General features: G+C 35.4%; 39 non-coding genes across 39 annotated transcripts; all 39 read left to right on the forward strand.

Annotated features, from left to right (window-relative positions):
• The first annotated feature begins 173 nt into the window (after window positions 1-173).
• On the forward strand, window positions 174-246 carry trnastop-uca (transfer RNA opal suppressor (anticodon UCA)). Its single transcript has one exon. It is a non-coding gene; the product is annotated as a tRNA-Sec (tRNA).
• Window positions 247-444: 198 nt separating this feature from the next.
• Window positions 445-517, forward strand: trnaq-uug (transfer RNA glutamine (anticodon UUG)). Its single transcript has one exon. It is a non-coding gene; the product is annotated as a tRNA-Gln (tRNA).
• Window positions 518-778: 261 nt separating this feature from the next.
• trnar-ucg (transfer RNA arginine (anticodon UCG)) lies at window positions 779-851 on the forward strand. The gene has a single exon. It is a non-coding gene; the product is annotated as a tRNA-Arg (tRNA).
• Window positions 852-1,006: 155 nt separating this feature from the next.
• trnar-ucg (transfer RNA arginine (anticodon UCG)) lies at window positions 1,007-1,079 on the forward strand. Its single transcript has one exon. It is a non-coding gene; the product is annotated as a tRNA-Arg (tRNA).
• A 267-nt stretch (window positions 1,080-1,346) lies between these two features.
• On the forward strand, window positions 1,347-1,419 carry trnar-ucg (transfer RNA arginine (anticodon UCG)). The gene has a single exon. It is a non-coding gene; the product is annotated as a tRNA-Arg (tRNA).
• A 555-nt stretch (window positions 1,420-1,974) lies between these two features.
• Window positions 1,975-2,047, forward strand: trnastop-uca (transfer RNA opal suppressor (anticodon UCA)). Its single transcript has one exon. It is a non-coding gene; the product is annotated as a tRNA-Sec (tRNA).
• Window positions 2,048-2,240: 193 nt separating this feature from the next.
• On the forward strand, window positions 2,241-2,313 carry trnaq-uug (transfer RNA glutamine (anticodon UUG)). Its single transcript has one exon. It is a non-coding gene; the product is annotated as a tRNA-Gln (tRNA).
• A 256-nt stretch (window positions 2,314-2,569) lies between these two features.
• trnar-ucg (transfer RNA arginine (anticodon UCG)) lies at window positions 2,570-2,642 on the forward strand. Its single transcript has one exon. It is a non-coding gene; the product is annotated as a tRNA-Arg (tRNA).
• Window positions 2,643-2,796: 154 nt separating this feature from the next.
• Window positions 2,797-2,869, forward strand: trnar-ucg (transfer RNA arginine (anticodon UCG)). The gene has a single exon. It is a non-coding gene; the product is annotated as a tRNA-Arg (tRNA).
• A 267-nt stretch (window positions 2,870-3,136) lies between these two features.
• trnar-ucg (transfer RNA arginine (anticodon UCG)) lies at window positions 3,137-3,209 on the forward strand. The gene has a single exon. It is a non-coding gene; the product is annotated as a tRNA-Arg (tRNA).
• A 260-nt stretch (window positions 3,210-3,469) lies between these two features.
• On the forward strand, window positions 3,470-3,542 carry trnar-ucg (transfer RNA arginine (anticodon UCG)). Its single transcript has one exon. It is a non-coding gene; the product is annotated as a tRNA-Arg (tRNA).
• Window positions 3,543-3,763: 221 nt separating this feature from the next.
• trnar-ucg (transfer RNA arginine (anticodon UCG)) lies at window positions 3,764-3,836 on the forward strand. Its single transcript has one exon. It is a non-coding gene; the product is annotated as a tRNA-Arg (tRNA).
• A 193-nt stretch (window positions 3,837-4,029) lies between these two features.
• Window positions 4,030-4,102, forward strand: trnaq-uug (transfer RNA glutamine (anticodon UUG)). The gene has a single exon. It is a non-coding gene; the product is annotated as a tRNA-Gln (tRNA).
• Window positions 4,103-4,328: 226 nt separating this feature from the next.
• trnar-ucg (transfer RNA arginine (anticodon UCG)) lies at window positions 4,329-4,401 on the forward strand. The gene has a single exon. It is a non-coding gene; the product is annotated as a tRNA-Arg (tRNA).
• A 267-nt stretch (window positions 4,402-4,668) lies between these two features.
• trnastop-uca (transfer RNA opal suppressor (anticodon UCA)) lies at window positions 4,669-4,741 on the forward strand. The gene has a single exon. It is a non-coding gene; the product is annotated as a tRNA-Sec (tRNA).
• A 193-nt stretch (window positions 4,742-4,934) lies between these two features.
• trnar-ucg (transfer RNA arginine (anticodon UCG)) lies at window positions 4,935-5,007 on the forward strand. The gene has a single exon. It is a non-coding gene; the product is annotated as a tRNA-Arg (tRNA).
• Window positions 5,008-5,268: 261 nt separating this feature from the next.
• On the forward strand, window positions 5,269-5,341 carry trnar-ucg (transfer RNA arginine (anticodon UCG)). The gene has a single exon. It is a non-coding gene; the product is annotated as a tRNA-Arg (tRNA).
• Window positions 5,342-5,496: 155 nt separating this feature from the next.
• On the forward strand, window positions 5,497-5,569 carry trnar-ucg (transfer RNA arginine (anticodon UCG)). The gene has a single exon. It is a non-coding gene; the product is annotated as a tRNA-Arg (tRNA).
• Window positions 5,570-5,836: 267 nt separating this feature from the next.
• trnar-ucg (transfer RNA arginine (anticodon UCG)) lies at window positions 5,837-5,909 on the forward strand. The gene has a single exon. It is a non-coding gene; the product is annotated as a tRNA-Arg (tRNA).
• A 261-nt stretch (window positions 5,910-6,170) lies between these two features.
• On the forward strand, window positions 6,171-6,243 carry trnaq-uug (transfer RNA glutamine (anticodon UUG)). Its single transcript has one exon. It is a non-coding gene; the product is annotated as a tRNA-Gln (tRNA).
• Window positions 6,244-6,469: 226 nt separating this feature from the next.
• Window positions 6,470-6,542, forward strand: trnar-ucg (transfer RNA arginine (anticodon UCG)). Its single transcript has one exon. It is a non-coding gene; the product is annotated as a tRNA-Arg (tRNA).
• A 268-nt stretch (window positions 6,543-6,810) lies between these two features.
• trnastop-uca (transfer RNA opal suppressor (anticodon UCA)) lies at window positions 6,811-6,883 on the forward strand. Its single transcript has one exon. It is a non-coding gene; the product is annotated as a tRNA-Sec (tRNA).
• A 193-nt stretch (window positions 6,884-7,076) lies between these two features.
• On the forward strand, window positions 7,077-7,149 carry trnar-ucg (transfer RNA arginine (anticodon UCG)). The gene has a single exon. It is a non-coding gene; the product is annotated as a tRNA-Arg (tRNA).
• A 261-nt stretch (window positions 7,150-7,410) lies between these two features.
• Window positions 7,411-7,483, forward strand: trnar-ucg (transfer RNA arginine (anticodon UCG)). The gene has a single exon. It is a non-coding gene; the product is annotated as a tRNA-Arg (tRNA).
• A 495-nt stretch (window positions 7,484-7,978) lies between these two features.
• On the forward strand, window positions 7,979-8,051 carry trnar-ucg (transfer RNA arginine (anticodon UCG)). The gene has a single exon. It is a non-coding gene; the product is annotated as a tRNA-Arg (tRNA).
• Window positions 8,052-8,607: 556 nt separating this feature from the next.
• On the forward strand, window positions 8,608-8,680 carry trnastop-uca (transfer RNA opal suppressor (anticodon UCA)). The gene has a single exon. It is a non-coding gene; the product is annotated as a tRNA-Sec (tRNA).
• Window positions 8,681-8,873: 193 nt separating this feature from the next.
• Window positions 8,874-8,946, forward strand: trnaq-uug (transfer RNA glutamine (anticodon UUG)). Its single transcript has one exon. It is a non-coding gene; the product is annotated as a tRNA-Gln (tRNA).
• Window positions 8,947-9,207: 261 nt separating this feature from the next.
• On the forward strand, window positions 9,208-9,280 carry trnar-ucg (transfer RNA arginine (anticodon UCG)). Its single transcript has one exon. It is a non-coding gene; the product is annotated as a tRNA-Arg (tRNA).
• A 155-nt stretch (window positions 9,281-9,435) lies between these two features.
• trnar-ucg (transfer RNA arginine (anticodon UCG)) lies at window positions 9,436-9,508 on the forward strand. The gene has a single exon. It is a non-coding gene; the product is annotated as a tRNA-Arg (tRNA).
• Window positions 9,509-9,777: 269 nt separating this feature from the next.
• trnar-ucg (transfer RNA arginine (anticodon UCG)) lies at window positions 9,778-9,850 on the forward strand. Its single transcript has one exon. It is a non-coding gene; the product is annotated as a tRNA-Arg (tRNA).
• Window positions 9,851-10,111: 261 nt separating this feature from the next.
• Window positions 10,112-10,184, forward strand: trnar-ucg (transfer RNA arginine (anticodon UCG)). The gene has a single exon. It is a non-coding gene; the product is annotated as a tRNA-Arg (tRNA).
• A 221-nt stretch (window positions 10,185-10,405) lies between these two features.
• On the forward strand, window positions 10,406-10,478 carry trnar-ucg (transfer RNA arginine (anticodon UCG)). Its single transcript has one exon. It is a non-coding gene; the product is annotated as a tRNA-Arg (tRNA).
• Window positions 10,479-10,633: 155 nt separating this feature from the next.
• trnar-ucg (transfer RNA arginine (anticodon UCG)) lies at window positions 10,634-10,706 on the forward strand. Its single transcript has one exon. It is a non-coding gene; the product is annotated as a tRNA-Arg (tRNA).
• Window positions 10,707-10,973: 267 nt separating this feature from the next.
• Window positions 10,974-11,046, forward strand: trnar-ucg (transfer RNA arginine (anticodon UCG)). Its single transcript has one exon. It is a non-coding gene; the product is annotated as a tRNA-Arg (tRNA).
• A 260-nt stretch (window positions 11,047-11,306) lies between these two features.
• trnar-ucg (transfer RNA arginine (anticodon UCG)) lies at window positions 11,307-11,379 on the forward strand. Its single transcript has one exon. It is a non-coding gene; the product is annotated as a tRNA-Arg (tRNA).
• Window positions 11,380-11,534: 155 nt separating this feature from the next.
• On the forward strand, window positions 11,535-11,607 carry trnaq-uug (transfer RNA glutamine (anticodon UUG)). The gene has a single exon. It is a non-coding gene; the product is annotated as a tRNA-Gln (tRNA).
• A 408-nt stretch (window positions 11,608-12,015) lies between these two features.
• On the forward strand, window positions 12,016-12,088 carry trnar-ucg (transfer RNA arginine (anticodon UCG)). The gene has a single exon. It is a non-coding gene; the product is annotated as a tRNA-Arg (tRNA).
• A 1,358-nt stretch (window positions 12,089-13,446) lies between these two features.
• trnar-ucg (transfer RNA arginine (anticodon UCG)) lies at window positions 13,447-13,519 on the forward strand. Its single transcript has one exon. It is a non-coding gene; the product is annotated as a tRNA-Arg (tRNA).
• Window positions 13,520-14,228: 709 nt separating this feature from the next.
• trnar-ucg (transfer RNA arginine (anticodon UCG)) lies at window positions 14,229-14,301 on the forward strand. Its single transcript has one exon. It is a non-coding gene; the product is annotated as a tRNA-Arg (tRNA).
• Window positions 14,302-19,306: the final 5,005 nt, after the last annotated feature.

Genomic DNA, 19,306 nt, shown 5'->3' on the forward strand with positions numbered 1-19,306 from the left:
ATTGATTGACAAATATGTAATTCAGATGACACTCAAAACATCTGAATATTGAGTTGATTTCTCTTTTTCAACAGATTTAGTGGCATTTTGTGACTTACCTTGGTATATGAAATGGTCAAACTTTCTTTACTGAGCACGACTTGTCAAAAACTGCCTGTATGAAGTAATAGCAAGACCATGTGGCCTAATGGATAAGGTGTCTGACTTCAGATCAGAAGACTGAGGGTTTGATTCCCTTCATGGTCTGTTATTGACTAGCCATTCTGATAATCGTATAAAGGACTTTTCAACCAACCAATTGAGAATGTGAAGAAAAACTTAAGAAGGTCTTTTCTTGCTGAAAAACATGTGATTGATACAAAAACATGTGATGTGGATATTGACTAGTATTTTATAACAGGTTTAGTGGGTTTGTGAGAATCTGCCTGTAAGATCAGAGAATGTGACCGTGTGGCCTAATGGATAAGGCGTCTGACTTTGGATCAGAAGATTGAGGGTTCGAGTCCCTTCATGGTTGGATGTTATATTGTCATAATAAATTCAAATGAAAATGCTTTATCAAATAATTCATGACAGTTTGACAAGAAAAATGTAAAGATTACTATATTCTTTGACAAATATGTGATTCATATGACACTCAAAATATCTCAATATTGAGTTTATTGCTCTTTTTCAACAGATTTAGTGGCATTTTGTGACTTACCTTGGTATATGAATTGGTCAAACTTTCTTTACTGAGCACGACTTGTCAAAACCTGCCTGTAAAGAGTCATAGCAAGACCATGTGGCCTAATGGATAAGGCGTCTGACTTCGGATCAGAAAATTGAGGGTTCGAGTCCCTTCATGGTCTGTTGTTGACTTGTCATACTCTTGATCATATAAAATACTTACCATCCAATCAGTTAAGAATGTTTAGAAAAGCTGTTCTTACTGAAAAACATTTGATGTTATTTTATAACAGGTTTAGTGGGTTTGTGAAATTCTGCCTGTAAAAGCTGAAAATGTGACCGTGTGGCCTAATGGATAAGGCGTCTGACTTCGGATCAGAAGATTGCGAGTTCGAGTCCCTTCATGGTCTGTTATTGACTATATATTGTCATAATAAAATCAAATGAAAATGCTTTATCAAATAAATTGTGACAGTTTGAGAATAAAAACTTAAAGATTACTATATTGATTGACAAATATGTAATTCAGATGACACTCAGAACATCTGCATATTGAGTTGATTTCTATTTTTCAACAGATTTGGTGGCATTTTGGGACTTACCTTGCTATATGAATTGGTCAAACTTTCTTTACTGAGCACGACTTGTCAAAAACTGCCTGTAAAAAGTCATAGCAAGACCATGTGGCCTAATGGATAAGGCGTCTGACTTCGGATCAGAAAATTGAGGGTTCAAGTCCCTTCATGGTCTGTTATTGACTCGTCATTCTCATAATCATATAACATACTTACCATCCAATCAGTTCAGTAAGTGAAAGAAAACTTAAGCAAAACTGTCTTTACTTAAAAACATGTGATTCATGTGACATACAAATACATTTGATTATTGACAAGTATTGTATTTTATAAATCGTTTTTTTTGGTTTACTTGACTTATACTGAGATGCAAAGTTGTCAATCTTTTTTTCCTAAACAAGACTTGTTAAAATCTCCCTGTAAACCCATCAAATGTGATCATGTGGCCTAATGGATAAGGCGTCTGACTTCGGATCAGAAAATTGAGGGTTTGAGTCCCTTCATGGTCTGATATTGCCTATATATTGTCATAGTTTGAGAAGAAAAACTTAAAGGTTACTTTATTGATTGACAAATATGTAATTCAGATGACACTCAAAACATCTGAATATTGAGTTGATTTCTCTTTTTCAACAGATTTGGTGGCATTTTGTGACTTGGTGTATGAATTGGTCAAACTTTCTCTGCTGAGAATGACTTGTGAAAACCTGCCTAAAAAATATGAAAGCAAGACCATGTGGCCTAATGGATAAGGTGTCTGACTTCAGATCAGAAGACTGAGGGTTTGATTCCCTTCATGGTCTGTTATTGACTAGCCATTCTGATAATCGTATAAAAGACTTTTCAACCAACCAATTAAGAATGTGAAGAAAAACTTAAGAAGGTCTTTTCTTGCTGAAAAACATGTGATTGATACAAAAACATGTGGATATTGACTAGTATTTTATAACAGGTTTAGTGGGTTTGTGAGAATCTGCCTGTAAGTTCAGAGAATGTGACCTTGTGGTCTAATGGATAAGGCGTCTGACTTTGGATCAGAAGATTGAGGGTTCGAGTCCCTTCATGGTTGGATGTTATATTGTCATAATAAATTCAAATGAAAATGCTTTATCAAATAATTCATGACAGTTTGACAAGAAAAATGTAAAGATTACTATATTCTTTGACAAATATGTAATTCATATGACACTCAAAATATCTCAATATTGAGTTTATTGCTCTTTTTCAACAGAATTAGTGGCATTTTGTGACTTGGTTTATGAATTGGTCAAACTTTCTCTACTGAGAATCACTTGTGAAAACCTGCCTAAAAAATATAAAAGCAAGACCATGTGGCCTAATGGATAAGGGGTCTGACTTCGGATCAGAAAATTGAGGGTTCGAGTCCCTTCATGGTCTGTTATTGACTGTTATTCTCATAATCATATATAAGACTGTTCTACAAACCAAATAAGAATGTTTAGAAAAGCTGTTCTTACTGAAAAACATTTGATGTTATTTTATAACAGGTTTAGTGGGTTTGTGAAAATCTGCCTGTAAAAGCTAAAAATGTGACCGTGTGGCCTAATGGATAAGGCGTCTGACTTCGGATCAGAAGATTGAGGGTTCGAGTCCCTTCATGGTCTGTTATTGACTATATATTGTCATAATAAATTCAAATGAAAATGATTTATAAAATAAACTGTGACAGTTTGAGAATAAAAACTTAAAGATTACTATATTGATTGACAAATATGTAATTCAGATGACACTCAGAACATCTGAATATTGAGTTGATTTCTCTTTTTCAACAGATTTGGTGGCATTTTGTGACTTACCTTGCTATATGAATTGGTCAAACTTTCTTTACTGAGCACGACTTGTCAAAAACTGCCTGTAAAAAGTCATAGCAAGACCATGTGGCCTAATGGATAAGGCGTCTGACTTCGGATCAGAAAATTGAGGGTTCGAGTCCCTTCATGGTCTGTTATTGACTCGTCATTCTCATAATCATATAACATACTCACCATCCAATCAGTTAAATAAGTGAAAGAAAACATAAGCAAAACTGTCTTTACTTAAAAACATGTGATTCATGTGACATACAAATACATTTGATTATTGACAAGTATTGTGTTTTATAACCGGTTTTTTTGGTTTACTTGACTTATCCTGAGATGCAAAGTTGTCAAGCTTTCTTTCCTAAACAAGACTTGTTAAAATCTCCCTGTAAACCCATCAAATGTGATCATGTGGCCTAATGGATAAGGCGTCTGACTTCGGATCAGAAAATTGAGGGTTCGAGTCCCTTCATGGTCTGATATTGCCTATATATTGTCATAGTTTGAGAAGAAAAACTTAAAGGTTACTTTATTGATTGACAAATATGTAATTCAGATGACACTCAAAACATCTGAATATTGAGTTGATTTCTCGTTTTCAACCGATTTAGTGGCATTTTGTGACTTGGTGTATGAATTGGTCAAACTTTCTCTACTGAGAATGACTTGTGAAAACCTGCCTAAAAAATATAAAAGCAAGACCATGTGGCCTAATGGATAAGGTGTCTGACTTCGGATCAGAAGACTGAGGGTTTGATTCCCTTCATGGTCTGTTATTGACTAGCCATTCTGATAATCGTATAAAGGACTTTTCAACCAACCAATTAAGAATCTGAAGAAAAACTTAAGAAGATTGTTTCTTGCTGAAAAACATGTGATTGATACAAAAACATGTGGTTATTGACTAGTATTTTATAACAGGTTTAGTGGGTTTGTGAAAATCTGCCTGTAAGAACAACAAATGTGACCGTGTGGCCTAATGGATAAGGCGTCTGACTTTGGATCAGAAAATTGAGGGTTCGAGTCCCTTCATGGTCTGATGTTGCCTATATATTGTCATAGTTTGAGAAGAAAAACTTAAAGGTTACTTTATTGATTGACAAATATGTAATTCAGATGACACTCAAAACATCTGAATATTGAGTTGATTTCTCTTTTTCAACAGATTTGGTGGCATTTTGTGACTTACCTTGGTATATGAAATGGTCAAACTTTCTTTACTGAGCACGACTTGTCAAAAACTGCCTGTATGAAGTAATAGCAAGACCATGTGGCCTAATGGATAAGGCGTCTGGCTTCGGATCAGAAAATTGAGGGTTCAAGTCCCTTCATGGTCTGTTGTTGTCTCGTCATTCTCATAATTGTATAAAAGACTGTTCTATCAACAAATTAAGAATGTTTAGTAAAGCTGTTCTTACTGAAAAACATTTAGTGGGTTTGTGAAAATGGTCATAATTCAAATAAAAATCCTTTATTAAATAAATCATGAGTTGATTTCTCTTTTTCAACCGATTTAGTGGCATTTTGTGACTTGGTGTATGAATTGGTCAAACTTTCTCTGCTGAGAATGACTTGTGAAAACCTGCCTAAAAATATGAAAGCAAGACCATGTGGCCTAATGGATAAGGTGTCTGACTTCAGATCAGAAGACTGAGGGTTTGATTCCCTTCGTGGTCTGTTACTGACTAGCCATTCTGATAATCGTATAAAGGACTTTTCAACCAACCAATTGAGAATGTGAAGAAAAACTTAAGAAGGTCTTTTCTTGCTGAAAAACATGTGATTGATACAAAAACATGTGGATATTGACTAGTATTTTATAACAGGTTTAGTGGGTTTGTGAGAATCTGCCTGTAAGATCAGAGAATGTGACCGTGTGGCCTAATGGATAAGGCGTCTGACTTCGGATCAGAAGATTGAGGGTTCGAGTCCCTTCATGGTTGGATGTTATATTGTCATAATAAATTCAAATGAAAATGCTTTATCAAATAATTCATGACAGTTTGACAAGAAAAATGTAAAGATTACTATATTCTTTGACAAATATGTGATTCATATGACACTCAAAATATCTCAATATTGAGTTTATTGCTCTTTTTCAACAGATTTAGTGGCATTTTGTGACTTACCTTGGTATATGAATTGGTCAAACTTTCTTTACTGAGCACGACTTGTCAAAACCTGCCTGTAAAGAGTCATAGCAAGACCATGTGGCCTAATGGATAAGGCGTCTGACTTCGGATCAGAAAATTGAGGGTTCGAGTCCCTTCGTGGTCTGTTGTTGACTTGTCATACTCTTGATCATATAAAATACTTACCATCCAATCAGTTAAGAATGTTTAGAAAAGCTGTTCTTACTGAAAAACATTTGATGTTATTTTATAACAGGTTTAGTGGGTTTGTGAAATTCTGCCTGTAAAAGCTGAAAATGTGACCGTGTGGCCTAATGGATAAGGCGTCTGACTTCGGATCAGAAGATTGCGAGTTCGAGTCCCTTCATGGTCTGTTATTGACTATATATTGTCATAATAAAATCAAATGAAAATGCTTTATCAAATAAATTGTGACAGTTTGAGAATAAAAACTTAAAGATTACTATATTGATTGACAAATATGTAATTCAGATGACACTCAGAACATCTGCATATTGAGTTGATTTCTATTTTTCAACAGATTTGGTGGCATTTTGGGACTTACCTTGCTATATGAATTGGTCAAACTTTCTTTACTGAGCACGACTTGTCAAAAACTGCCTGTAAAAAGTCATAGCAAGACCATGTGGCCTAATGGATAAGGCGTCTGACTTCGGATCAGAAAATTGAGGGTTCAAGTCCCTTCATGGTCTGTTATTGACTCGTCATTCTCATAATCATATAACATACTTACCATCCAATCAGTTCAGTAAGTGAAAGAAAACTTAAGCAAAACTGTCTTTACTTAAAAACATGTGATTCATGTGACATACAAATACATTTGATTATTGACAAGTATTGTATTTTATAAATCGTTTTTTTTGGTTTACTTGACTTATACTGAGATGCAAAGTTGTCAATCTTTTTTTCCTAAACAAGACTTGTTAAAATCTCCCTGTAAACCCATCAAATGTGATCATGTGGCCTAATGGATAAGGCGTCTGACTTTGGATCAGAAAATTGAGGGTTCGAGTCCCTTCATGGTCTGATGTTGCCTATATATTGTCATAGTTTGAGAAGAAAAACTTAAAGGTTACTTTATTGATTGACAAATATGTAATTCAGATGACACTCAAAACATCTGAATATTGAGTTGATTTCTCTTTTTCAACAGATTTGGTGGCATTTTGTGACTTACCTTGGTATATGAAATGGTCAAACTTTCTTTACTGAGCACGACTTGTCAAAAACTGCCTGTATGAAGTAATAGCAAGACCATGTGGCCTAATGGATAAGGCGTCTGGCTTCGGATCAGAAAATTGAGGGTTCAAGTCCCTTCATGGTCTGTTGTTGTCTCGTCATTCTCATAATTGTATAAAAGACTGTTCTATCAACAAATTAAGAATGTTTAGTAAAGCTGTTCTTACTGAAAAACATTTAGTGGGTTTGTGAAAATGGTCATAATTCAAATAAAAATCCTTTATTAAATAAATCATGAGTTGATTTCTCTTTTTCAACCGATTTAGTGGCATTTTGTGACTTGGTGTATGAATTGGTCAAACTTTCTCTGCTGAGAATGACTTGTGAAAACCTGCCTAAAAAATATGAAAGCAAGACCATGTGGCCTAATGGATAAGGTGTCTGACTTCAGATCAGAAGACTGAGGGTTTGATTCCCTTCGTGGTCTGTTACTGACTAGCCATTCTGATAATCGTATAAAGGACTTTTCAACCAACCAATTGAGAATGTGAAGAAAAACTTAAGAAGGTCTTTTCTTGCTGAAAAACATGTGATTGATACAAAAACATGTGGATATTGACTAGTATTTTATAACAGGTTTAGTGGGTTTGTGAGAATCTGCCTGTAAGATCAGAGAATGTGACCGTGTGGCCTAATGGATAAGGCGTCTGACTTCGGATCGGAAGATTGAGGGTTCGAGTCCCTTCATGGTTGGATGTTATATTGTCATAATAAATTCAAATGAAAATGCTTTATCAAATAATTCATGACAGTTTGACAAGAAAAATGTAAAGATTACTATATTCTTTGACAAATATGTGATTCATATGACACTCAAAATATCTCAATATTGAGTTTATTGCTCTTTTTCAACAGATTTAGTGGCATTTTGTGACTTACCTTGGTATATGAATTGGTCAAACTTTCTTTACTGAGCACGACTTGTCAAAACCTGCCTGTAAAGAGTCATAGCAAGACCATGTGGCCTAATGGATAAGGCGTCTGACTTCGGATCAGAAAATTGAGGGTTCGAGTCCCTTCATGGTCTGTTGTTGACTTGTCATACTCTTGATCATATAAAATACTTACCATCCAATCAGTTAAGAATGTTTAGAAAAGCTGTTCTTACTGAAAAACATTTGATGTTATTTTATAACAGGTTTAGTGGGTTTGTGAATTTCTGCCTGTAAAAGCTAAAAATGTGACCGTGTGTCCTAATGGATAAGGCGTCTGACTTCGGATCAGAAGATTGCGGGTTTGAGTCCCTTCATGGTCTGTTATTGACTATATATTGTCATAATAAATTCAAATGAAAATGCTTTATCAAATAAATTGTGACAGTTTGAGAATAAAAACTTAAAGATTACTATATTGATTGACAAATATGTAATTCAGATGACACTCAGAACATCTGAATATTGAGTTGATTTCTCTTTTTCAACAGATTTGGTGGCATTTTGGGACTTACCTTGCTATATGAATTGGTCAAACTTTCTTTACTGAGCACGACTTGTCAAAAACTGCCTGTAAAAAGTCATAGCAAGACCATGTGGCCTAATGGATAAGGCGTCTGACTTCGGATCAGAAAATTGAGGGTTCAAGTCCCTTCATGGTCTGTTATTGACTCGTCATTCTCATAATCATATAACATACTTACCATCCAATCAGTTCAGTAAGTGAAAGAAAACTTAAGCAAAACTGTCTTTACTTAAAAACATGTGATTCATGTGACATACAAATACATTTGATTATTGACAAGTATTGTATTTTATAAATCGGTTTTTTTGGTTTACTTGACTTATACTGAGATGCAAAGTTGTCAATCTTTTTTTCCTAAACAAGACTTGTTAAAATCTCCCTGTAAACCCATCAAATGTGATCATGTGGACTTAATGGATAAGGCGTCTGACTTCGGATCAGAAAATTGAGGGTTCGAGTCCCTTCATGGTCTGATATTGCCTATATATTGTCATAGTTTGAGAAGAAAAACTTAAAGGTTACTTTATTGATTGACAAATATGTAATTCAGATGACACTCAAAACATCTGAATATTGAGTTGATTTCTCTTTTTCAACCGATTTAGTGGCATTTTGTGACTTGGTGTATGAATTGGTCAAACTTTCTCTGCTGAGAATGACTTGTGAAAACCTGCCTAAAAAATATGAAAGCAAGACCATGTGGCCTAATGGATAAGGTGTCTGACTTCAGATCAGAAGACTGAGGGTTTGATTCCCTTCATGGTCTGTTATTGACTAGCCATTCTGATAATCGTATAAAAGACTTTTCAACCAACCAATTGAGAATGTGAAGAAAAACTTAAGAAGGTCTTTTCTTGCTGAAAAACATGTGATTGATACAAAAACATGTGGATATTGACTAGTATTTTATAACAGGTTTAGTGGGTTTGTGAGAATCTGCCTGTAAGTTCAGAGAATGTGACCGTGTGGCCTAATGGATAAGGCGTCTGACTTTGGATCAGAAGATTGAGGGTTCGAGTCCCTTCATGGTTGGATGTTATATTGTCATAATAAATTCAAATGAAAATGCTTTATCAAATAATTCATGACAGTTTGACAAGAAAAATGTAAAGATTACTATATTCTTTGACAAATATGTGATTCATATGACACTCAAAATATCTCAATATTGAGTTTATTGCTCTTTTTCAACAGATTTAGTGGCATTTTGTGACTTACCTTGGTATATGAATTGGTCAAACTTTCTTTACTGAGCACGACTTGTCAAAACCTGCCTGTAAAGAGTCATAGCAAGACAATGTGGCCTAATGGATAAGGTGTCTGACTTCGGATCAGAAGATTGAGGGTTCGAGTCCCTTCATGGTCTGTTGTTGACTTGTCATACTCTTGATCATATAAAATACTTACCATCCAATCAGTTAAAAATGTTTAGAAAAGCTGTTCTTACTGAAAAACATCTGATGTTATTTTATAACAGGTTTAGTGGGTTTGTGAAATTCTGCCTGTAAAAGCTGAAAATGTGACCGTGTGGCCTAATGGATAAGGCGTCTGACTTCGGATCAGAAGATTGAGGGTTCGAGTCCCTTCATGGTCTGATGTTGCCTATATATTGTCATAATAAATTCAAATGAAAATGCTTAATCAAAATAATTGTGACAGTTTGAGAATAAAAACTTAATGATTACTATATTGATTGACAAATATGTAATTCAGAAGACACTCAAAAAATATCTGAATATTGAGTTTATTTCTCTTTTTCAACAGATTTAGTGGCATTTTGTGACTTACCTTGGTATATGAAATGGTCAAACTTTCTTTACTGAGCACGACTTGTCAAAAACTGCCTGTAAAAAGTCATAGCAAGACCATGTGGCCTAATGGATAAGGCGTCTGACTTCGGATCAGAAAATTGAGGGTTCGAGTCCCTTCATGGTCTGTTATTGACTCGTCATTCTCATGATCATATAACATACTTACCATCCAATCAGTTAAGTAAGTGAAAGAAAACTTAAGCAAAACTGTCTTTACTTAAAAACATGTGATTCATGTGACATACAAATACATTTGATTATTGACAAGTATTGTATTTTATAAATTGGTTTTTTTGGTTTACTTGATTTATACTGAGATGCAAAGTTGTCAATCTTTTTTTCCTAAACAAGACTTGTTAAAATCTCCCTGTAAACCCATCAAATGTGATCATGTGGCCTAATGGATAAGGCGTCTGACTTCGGATCAGAAAATTGAGGGTTCGAGTCCCTTCATGGTCTGATATTGCCTATATATTGTCATAGTTTGAGAAGAAAAACTTAAAGGTTACTTTATTGATTGACAAATATGTAATTCAGATGACACTCAAAACATCTGAATATTGAGTTGATTTCTCTTTTTCAAAGGATTTAGTCACATTTTGTGACTTTCCTTGGTATATGAATTGGTCAAACTTTTTTACTGAGCACTGTGAAAACCTGCCTGTAAAAACTGAGAGCAAGATCATGTGGCCTAATGGATAAGGCGTCTGACTTCGAATCAGAAATTTGAGGGTTCAAGTCCCTTCATGGTCTGTTATTGACTCGTCATTCTCATAATCATATATAAGACTGTTCTACCAACATTTTAAGAGTGTTTAGAAAAGCTGTTCTTACTGAAAAATATTTAATGTTATTTTATAACAGGTTTAGTGGGTTTGTGAAAATCTGCCTGTAAAATCTGAAGACGTGACCGTCTGGCCTAATGGTTAAGGCGTCTGACTTCGGGTCAGAAGATTGAGGGTTCGAGTCCCTTCATGGTCTGATGTTGCCTGTATACTGTCATAAGAAATTCAAATGAAAATGCTTTATCAAGTAATTCATGACAGTTTGACAATGAAAACTTAAAGATTACTATATTCATTGACAAATATGTATTTCAGATGACACTCAAAACATCTGAATATTGAGTTGATTTCTCTTTTTCAACAGATTTGGGGGCATTTTGTGACTTACCTTGGTATATGAATTGGTCAAACTTTCTTTACTGAGCACGACTTGTCAAAACCTACCTGTAAGAATTAATAGCAAGACCATGTGGCCTAATGGTTAAGGCGTCTGACTTCGGATCAGAAAATTGAGGATTCGAGTCCCTTCATGGTCTGTTATTGACTCGTCATTCTCATAATAGTATAACATACTTATCATCCAATCAGTTCAGTAAGTGAAAGAAAACTTAAGCAAAGCTGTCTTTACTTAAGAACATGTGATTCATGTGACATACAAAAACATTGAATTATTGACAAGGATTGTATTTTATAAATCAGTTTTTTTGGTTTACTTGACTTATTCTGAGATGCAAAGTTGTCAATCTTTCTTTCCTAAACAAGACTTGTTAAAATCTCCCTGTAAACCTTCAAATGTGATCATGTGGCCTAATGGATAAGGCGTCTGACTTCGGATCAGAAAATTGAGGGTTCGAGTCCCTTCATGGTCTGTTATTGACTCGTCATTCTCATAATCATATATAAGACTGTTCTACCAACCAAATAAGAATGTTTAGAAAAGCTGTTCTAACTGAAAAACATTTGATGTTATTTTATAACAGGTTCAGTGGGTTTGTGAAAATCTGGCTGTAAAAGCTGAAGATGTGACCGTGTAGCCTAATGGATAAGGTTTCTGACTTTGGATTAGAAGATTGAGGGTTCGAGTCCCTTCATGGTCTGATGTCGGTAAAAATCCTTTACCGACTCGTCATTCTCATAAGTTTATAAAGGGCTATTTAATTAACAATTTTAAGAAGAGCTGTTCTTGCTGAAAAACATGTGATTTGTACAAAACATGTGGATATTGACAAGTAATGTATTCTATAACAGGTTTAGTGGGTTTTTGAAAATCTGCCTGTAAGGACAGACTTTGCATCAGAAAATTGAGGATTCGAGTGCCTTCATGGTCTGATATTGCCTTGACATTGTCATGACCAATTTAAATAAAAATCCTTTATTAAATAAATCATGAGTTGATTTCTCTTTTTCAACAGATTTAGTGGCATTTTGTGACTTGGTGTATGAATTGTTCAAACTTTCTCTCCTGAGCATGACTTGTGAAAACCTGCCTAGAACTATAGAAGCAAGACCATGTGGCCTAATGGATAAGGCGTCTGACTTCGGATCAGAAGATTGAGGGTTCGAGTCCCTTCATGGACTGATATTGCCTTCACATTGTGATAATCAATTTAAAAAAAAAACCTTTATTAAATAAATGAAGAGTTGATTTCTCTTTTTCAACAGATTTAGTGGCATTTTGTGACTTGGTGTATGAACTTACCAAGATGGCGCCGCGGATGGCTGCTGTGGTGTGTTGGTGCGCACTTTTTTGTCTTGTTTTTGTCGTAAAATCCGCTACTGGGTGCTCTTACTCCAGAGAAGAGCTCTTGGCCACCATCCACATGAACACACCCCCAGTCACCCACTGATTCTGATTCTGATTCTGAATTGTATGTGATTCATACAAAAACGTGATTATTGACAAGTTATGTATTTTATAACAGGTTTAGTGAAAATCTGCCTGTAAGAACAGAGAATGTGACCATGTGTCCTAATGGATAAGGTGTCTGACTTCGAAGCAGAAAATTGAGGGTTCGAGTCCCTTCATGGTCTGATGTTGCCTATATGTTGTCATAATAATTTCAAATGAAAATCCTTTATCAAATAATTCATGACAGTTTGACAAGAAAAATGTGAAGATTACTATTAATACTTCTTTAACAAATATGTAATTCAGATGACACTCAAAACATCTGAATATTGAGTTGTTTTCTCCTTCTCAACAGATTTAGTGGCTTTTTGTGACTTACCTTGGCATATGAATTGGTCAAACTTTCTTTACTGAGTACAACTTGTAAAAACTCAAAGCAAGACCATGTGGCCTAACGGATAAGGTGTCTGACTTTGAATCAGAAAATTGCGGGGTCGAGTCCCTTCATGGTCTGTTATTGACTAGTCATACTCATAATCAATATAAATGATAATGCTTTATCAAATAAATCATCACAGATTAAGAAGAAGGATGTGAGGGAAGTTATATTCCTTGACAAATATATAATTCAGATGATGAAAGTGTCTGAATAATGAGTTGATTTGTAGCTTTCAAAATGTTTAGTGGCTTTTTGTGACTTACCTTCATATACGAAGTGTTCAATAGTTCTCTACTGAGCATGACTTGTGAAAACCTGCCTGTAAAATATCAAAGCAAGACAATGTGGCCTAACGGATAAGGTTCCTGACTTCGGATCAGAAAATAGAGGGTTCTGAGGGTTTGATTCCCTTCGTGGTCTATTATTGACTGGTCATTCTCATAATTGTCATGAAATCATGTGATTCATACAAAAACTTTTTATTATTGACAAGTATTGTATTTTATAAGCGGTTCTATCATCTTTGACAAATACGTAATTCAGATGACACTCATAACATCTGAATATTGAGTTGATTTCACTTTTTCAACAGATTTAGTGACTTTTTGTGACTTACTTAGGTTTACGGTGCTCACTCGTTCAAACCATGACCATGTGGCCTAATGGATAAGGTGTCTGACTTCGGATCAGAAGATTGAGGGTTCGAGTCCCTTCATGGTCTGTTGTTGTCTCGTCGTACTCATAATCAATATAAATGATAATGCTTTATCAAATAAATCATCCCAGATTGAGAAGAAGGATTTAAGGAAAGTTATATTCCTTGACAAACATATAACAGATGATGCTTAAGATGTTTGAATACTGAGTAGTAGTTTTCAAAATGTTTAGTGGCTTTTTGTGACTTACCTTCGGTTTTACCTTGGGTTTGTGAAAATCTGCCTGTAAAGTCTGAGAACATGACCATGTGGCCTAACGGCTAAGGCGTCTGACTTCGGATCAGAAAATTAAGGGTTCGAGTCATCATGGTCTGTTATTGCCTTGGCTTTGTCAGAATCAAGTTAAATGAAAATGCTTTATCAAATTAATCATGAGTTGATTTCTCTTCTTCAACAGATTTGGTGGCATTTTGTGACTTGCCTTGAATTGTTCAAACTTTCTCTACTGAGCATGACTTGTGAGAACCTGCCTGTAAAATATCAAATCAAATCTATCATCTGAAAGAGCAAAAAAGTTGGAACTGAGCATTAAGGCTTGAGGTGTGAATGTAGCCTATCCTTATTGGGAAACAACATGTGATTCAGACGACTTACAAAAACATCTGAATATTGACTTGATTTGTGTTTTTCGACAGGTTTAGTGGGTTTTTGTGTCTTCAACATTTCTCTACTGAGCATGACTCGTGAAAATCAGCCTATAAAACGTGCAGCCTCGACCATGTGGCCTAATGGCTAAGGCGTCTGACTTCGGATTAGAAGATTGAGGGTTCGAGTCCCTTCATGGTCTGTTTTTGACTTGACATGCTCATAACCAAGTAGAAAGTAGACGATGTATTAAACTAACCATGAGAGATTGAGAAGAAAAACATGTGTTTCAGAAGACATATGAAAACATCTAATTATGGACTTGTATTTTCATTGATTTTGCACTGAATATTTACATTAGGAGCAGTACAATATTCCAAAATTACAAACATTTGTATGCATAGTACTAGGGATGTAACAATTAATCATAAGGCAGTTAAAAATAGATTCATAGGTATCACGGTTGATATCGATTTTCTGACAATTGAATCGCAGTACTTTTTTTAACCAGCAGAGGGCGCTATCCGGAAGTGTTGGCGGCGGGCGGAGCCTGCTAATACTTTCTTTCTGGCCGCCTTCTACTCTTAAATATGTTAATAAATGATTCATTGCCCCTTTAGCACCGAAAGAATATCTTTAATATTACTTGAATATCTGTAAAAGTCACGTTTTTCTATAAGCTCTGTCTGCTAGCGCATAGCATCTCTTCTTCACTGCAAGATAGCTGCATGTCAACCGACCACTGGGCTACCACCGCCCTCTACTGGTCCAAACAAAAGTCCAATTGTTAAGGCACAAAATACATTTTCAGTTGCACTTTTAAAAGAAAACGAACTATTATGCAGTTTTGCATTGTTTATTATAGAACCAGAATTGAAATTAATAGGCTTCATTTTCATTTGTATTATTCCTTTATTTATTTCATTCAAGATTTATTTTTAGTTAAATTGCATTGTTTTGAATAGTTTATCAAGGAATTCTTTTGACAATGAAAAATAAAAGGAAAATAATACAGTATTTTCTAGTTTTTTTCCCAAAAAAAAAAAATTTGTCTACAGTCCCATATTGTAAATGAAAAAATCGTGAGAGAATCGTATCGTGAACCCAGTATCGTGAATCGAATCGTATCGGGAGTTGAGTGAATCGTTACATCCCTACATAGTACTGTTGTATGCATTAATATTGAAACACTGGAGGTTAACATTTATGGCAAATAATTTCAAACCCTTAAAATTGTACCAATGTGTAAGAGATTGCTCCTAATGGTATTCTCATTTTCCTTATATATAGAAACAATTACAAAAATAAATGATAATAATACTGAACTGTGCTGTACTGGGCTGTACTGGACTTTTCTCAGATAGCTTGGTTTTCGGTTTCATTTCTAAATTATCGAAAACATTTAAATATTTTGAAGACAGCAGACATGAGTAGTGAAGGGAGGAGGTGGAAAAGGAAGTCTGTGCCCACACAAGTTGGCCCTGGAGCCTGAGTGGTCATGCTGGTTCAGCAGGGAGCACATAGGTGTGTGTGTGTGTGTGTTTGAGGGTGGGGGTTACTGTTGTATGGCAGCTCGTGGTGCCACGTTTGCATCCCAATTCTGTATTCCTTTTGACCTTACAGGAAAAGCGGCGCTACCAAAGAAAGGCCTCTTCACTTTTTAAAAAAATGTTCCAATAGTTGTTCTGACGACATACTGTATACTATGTGTGTGAAGTGCTTTATTCATGTTTTCACAGCACTTTCTTTATGAGTTTTTCGCACCAAACACAGCAGCCATTGTGTTCCTATGGATGTAAAACCTTCTGCTGTGCCTTGTAGACAGTTTGTCATTAAAACTCAGTGTATTTCTACCATCGATACGTAGGAGTGTGACGACATCTCGATACGACGATATATCGATATCGATAATCGATTTGCTCGCGCTAAGTATGTTTTTTTTTTTTGTTTTCAAAACTTTTTCTGCTTTTTCACTAAATGTACTTTATCAATTTATTGTCTTTCAGAGATATAACATGAAAATTGTATTTTTTCACTTAATCTTTTTTCATCTTCTTGTTATCTCATAGATTATCGTAGATTGATTTCTGACCAATATATTGATAATCGCAGTATCGTGTTTGTAAGCAGAAATAAACCAAGTTGTCACACCTTACAAAGGATAACAGTTTACATACATACAGTTTACTTCTCAACATCCGGCCCGAGACCCAAAAATGGGTCACAGATTAATTCACAAAAACCTAAAAAAAAACCTTAATGTGACTTCTCTCCTCACCTCCGAAAGCAGAAGTTGAATTTTTAAAACTAATAGTAAAATTTAGATTTTCTACACATGTGATTTTTGTCTCTCCTTACCCAACAAAAATCCTTAATGTATTTTTCCGTGAGCGTGCCACGTGACCACGTCGCCTAATCGATAAGGCGGCTGACTTTCTTTCAGAAGATTATAGTTCCAGTCCATTAGTGGTGACTTTTCTTCCCATAATGATTAGTGGGAGTCATTAAATTACAAGCCAAAACAGTAAACACAGAACACACATTTGTCAGAGTGCAGGTCCATTGCAAAACTCACAAGTCAGGCACACCCATTACACACAAATGAAGAATAAACCTTTCCTTGCATTGCATACATGCTATTGCATTGTTGCATGTTTCACTGAGGAAACTTCAACAAATGCAATTCTTGTAGAAAATAAAAAGTAAAACCTACATCAAATAAATAATAAACTCTGAAAAAGGTTAAAGAGTGCAGCAGTAATTCACAGTGATGTGAATCAGCACTTTAAGGGGGTTTCCCCAAATCCACAACCATATGTGGGTTGGGGAAAAAAAAAAAGTGCAGGAAATGTTTTGATTTAGAGTTGTGTGGATAAAAATGACTTTGCAGTTCTTAATGTGAAAAACTGTAACCGTAACCAGTTACTAGTTATAACAATATTGATCTGTTGCATGTTGCAGTTTCAGTCAGCTGTGAGGGGACAGCACATAGAGACATTTCATCTCAGATGGAAAACAATAACCTACGACCTTCAACCAGGTTTGCATTTGGATCGTTCTGTGTCAGCTGGATCATCCAAACACTGAACGAATCGTTTGCAGAAAACAATGACAATGAGAATATTACAGTTATCTCTCTTAGCTAATCATAACAATGAAATAAGTAAGGCTGAAAGTGGTGTGCGAAACTATCAAAGTATCAAAGTTTTAAAACCTCTTGGTAATATGGGACACCGATTGTAAAGTTGCGCATGCAAATTTTTTTTTACATTACTTTTGACCAGATATACAGCAATATTAGTGAATAAAAAAAAAAATCCCAGAAAAAATATAATATCTAAATCTAAATGTTAAATCTAAATGTCACAGGCAAAACTAAATATTTAGCAAATATGCAAATTCACCAGAAGTACCAAAATAAAAGCTTTTAGATTCAGATTTAATATTTACCATTTAGATTCAGATTTAATATTTACCATTTAGAGTCAACATTTAGATTTACAATTGTCAATATATATTTTTAAGAGGAAAAAAAATATCACAAATTTCACAAATATTGCTGTAAATCTGGTCAAAAATAACATTGAAAAAATATGCACATACATATTTTAAACGTGGTTTGTTGCTAATTGTTGCAAAAAGTTGCTGTTTATTTTAACATGCACAACTTTACAATTGCGTTTGGGCACCATCATTATTTCAGCGTGTGATCTAACTCAGAAAAAGTGACAATTGTCCTCCAAAACCACAGCAGTGCATTCAAGACACATTTCCATCTCTCCATGCTGCTGTTTGCCCTTGTAACAGTTACCATGGATACCAGGGGCATCATCAAAATACAGGCACAATGACAAATGGCAACATCTGTGTGTGTGTGGTGTGTGTGCGTGCGTGTTGGGTCAGTGAGGTTCAGTCTGGGCAGTAATGTGAGACAGAGATGAAACGTTTAGCCATCAGCACATTCCTCTGGTTTTCTTCCACTTGCAGGAAAAGAAAGACAGACAGAAAGCTTGACGTTCAAACTGCACCGTACGTTCACATTGTGAGCAGCTAGCAGAATTACAGGACACCCAGTTTGATTCACCACTGCTGAATTTGTCCCTTCACGTTCCCTCTGGTTCCCTACAGCTCCACACTTGTTCGTCCACCAGCCAATAAGTTGCTGCTGTCTCAGGTTTTTGTCGTTGTTGATGATGTCATTGGATTTGACCTTATTGTTGTTTACCTTTGAGTTCTTGAGGCTATCCATCCATGTAGCCACCAATCTCTTATTCAGTGAATATGCCCATTTCTGCCACTAAAAAAAAATTTTAAAAATCACTATAGCAGGTCATAATTACAGAAACATACAAAAATGCGATGAAATGAATGTACTTCCACTATTTTCTACATTATGTACCATGTGTTGAATTTTAAGAACTGAATAAACAGCCAAAACATTTTGAATGAATATTATTATTAAAAGTATCACTAAATATGGTAACAGTCAGTGTTGGTAGATTATCTCATAATTATGACTTTCTTTCTCATAATTTTGACTTTCAATCACAATTATGACTTTATATCTCATAATGTTGACTTTCTTTCTCATAATTTTGACTTTCATAGGTCATGGAGTGCAAAGCCTTCGATTTAGGTGGACGAGCGTGATAATAACAGGTTGTCAGGTTCTGTTTAGTTTTGTTTGTGTGTAGCCCCTGTGGTCGTCTGAGAGTGTTTGTTTTATTCTGTTTTCGAGTCTGGCCTCTTGTCTTTGTGTTTCCAGGTATTCCTGCTCGTGGCTCCGCCTCCCAGTGATGTCAGTGTGTTTGGGTTCTGAGTGATTAGCTGCCTCGTGTTTTGCACCCAGGTGTGGCCCGTTCCCAATCAGGCCTCCTGCGCTATTTAGCTGAGTGCTTGGACACAGAACAAATGATGGTTCGTCGTCAATGTAACGCTTCTCGTGTCTTGCTGCGTTTTGTTCTGTGGTTTCCTTGTGGTTTTTTTGTTTGCTTTAAGAATTAAGATGGGCTACTATTACCAACATTCTCGCTCCCTCCATCTGTTTCTGCGTTTGGGTTCACATCGTGACACAGATTCTATGATCCTATGGGTTGGTTTTGTTTTCAGTACAATAGGTTTAACAATTTCATATACTTGGTTTACTGCTTCCAGAGACACATTAAATCCTGGTTATGACACAGGAATTCCACCTCCTATGTTGCTGC

This window comes from Gouania willdenowi, chromosome 19, assembly GCF_900634775.1.
Source record: "Gouania willdenowi chromosome 19, fGouWil2.1, whole genome shotgun sequence".
Taxonomy (NCBI): domain Eukaryota; kingdom Metazoa; phylum Chordata; class Actinopteri; order Blenniiformes; family Gobiesocidae; genus Gouania; species Gouania willdenowi.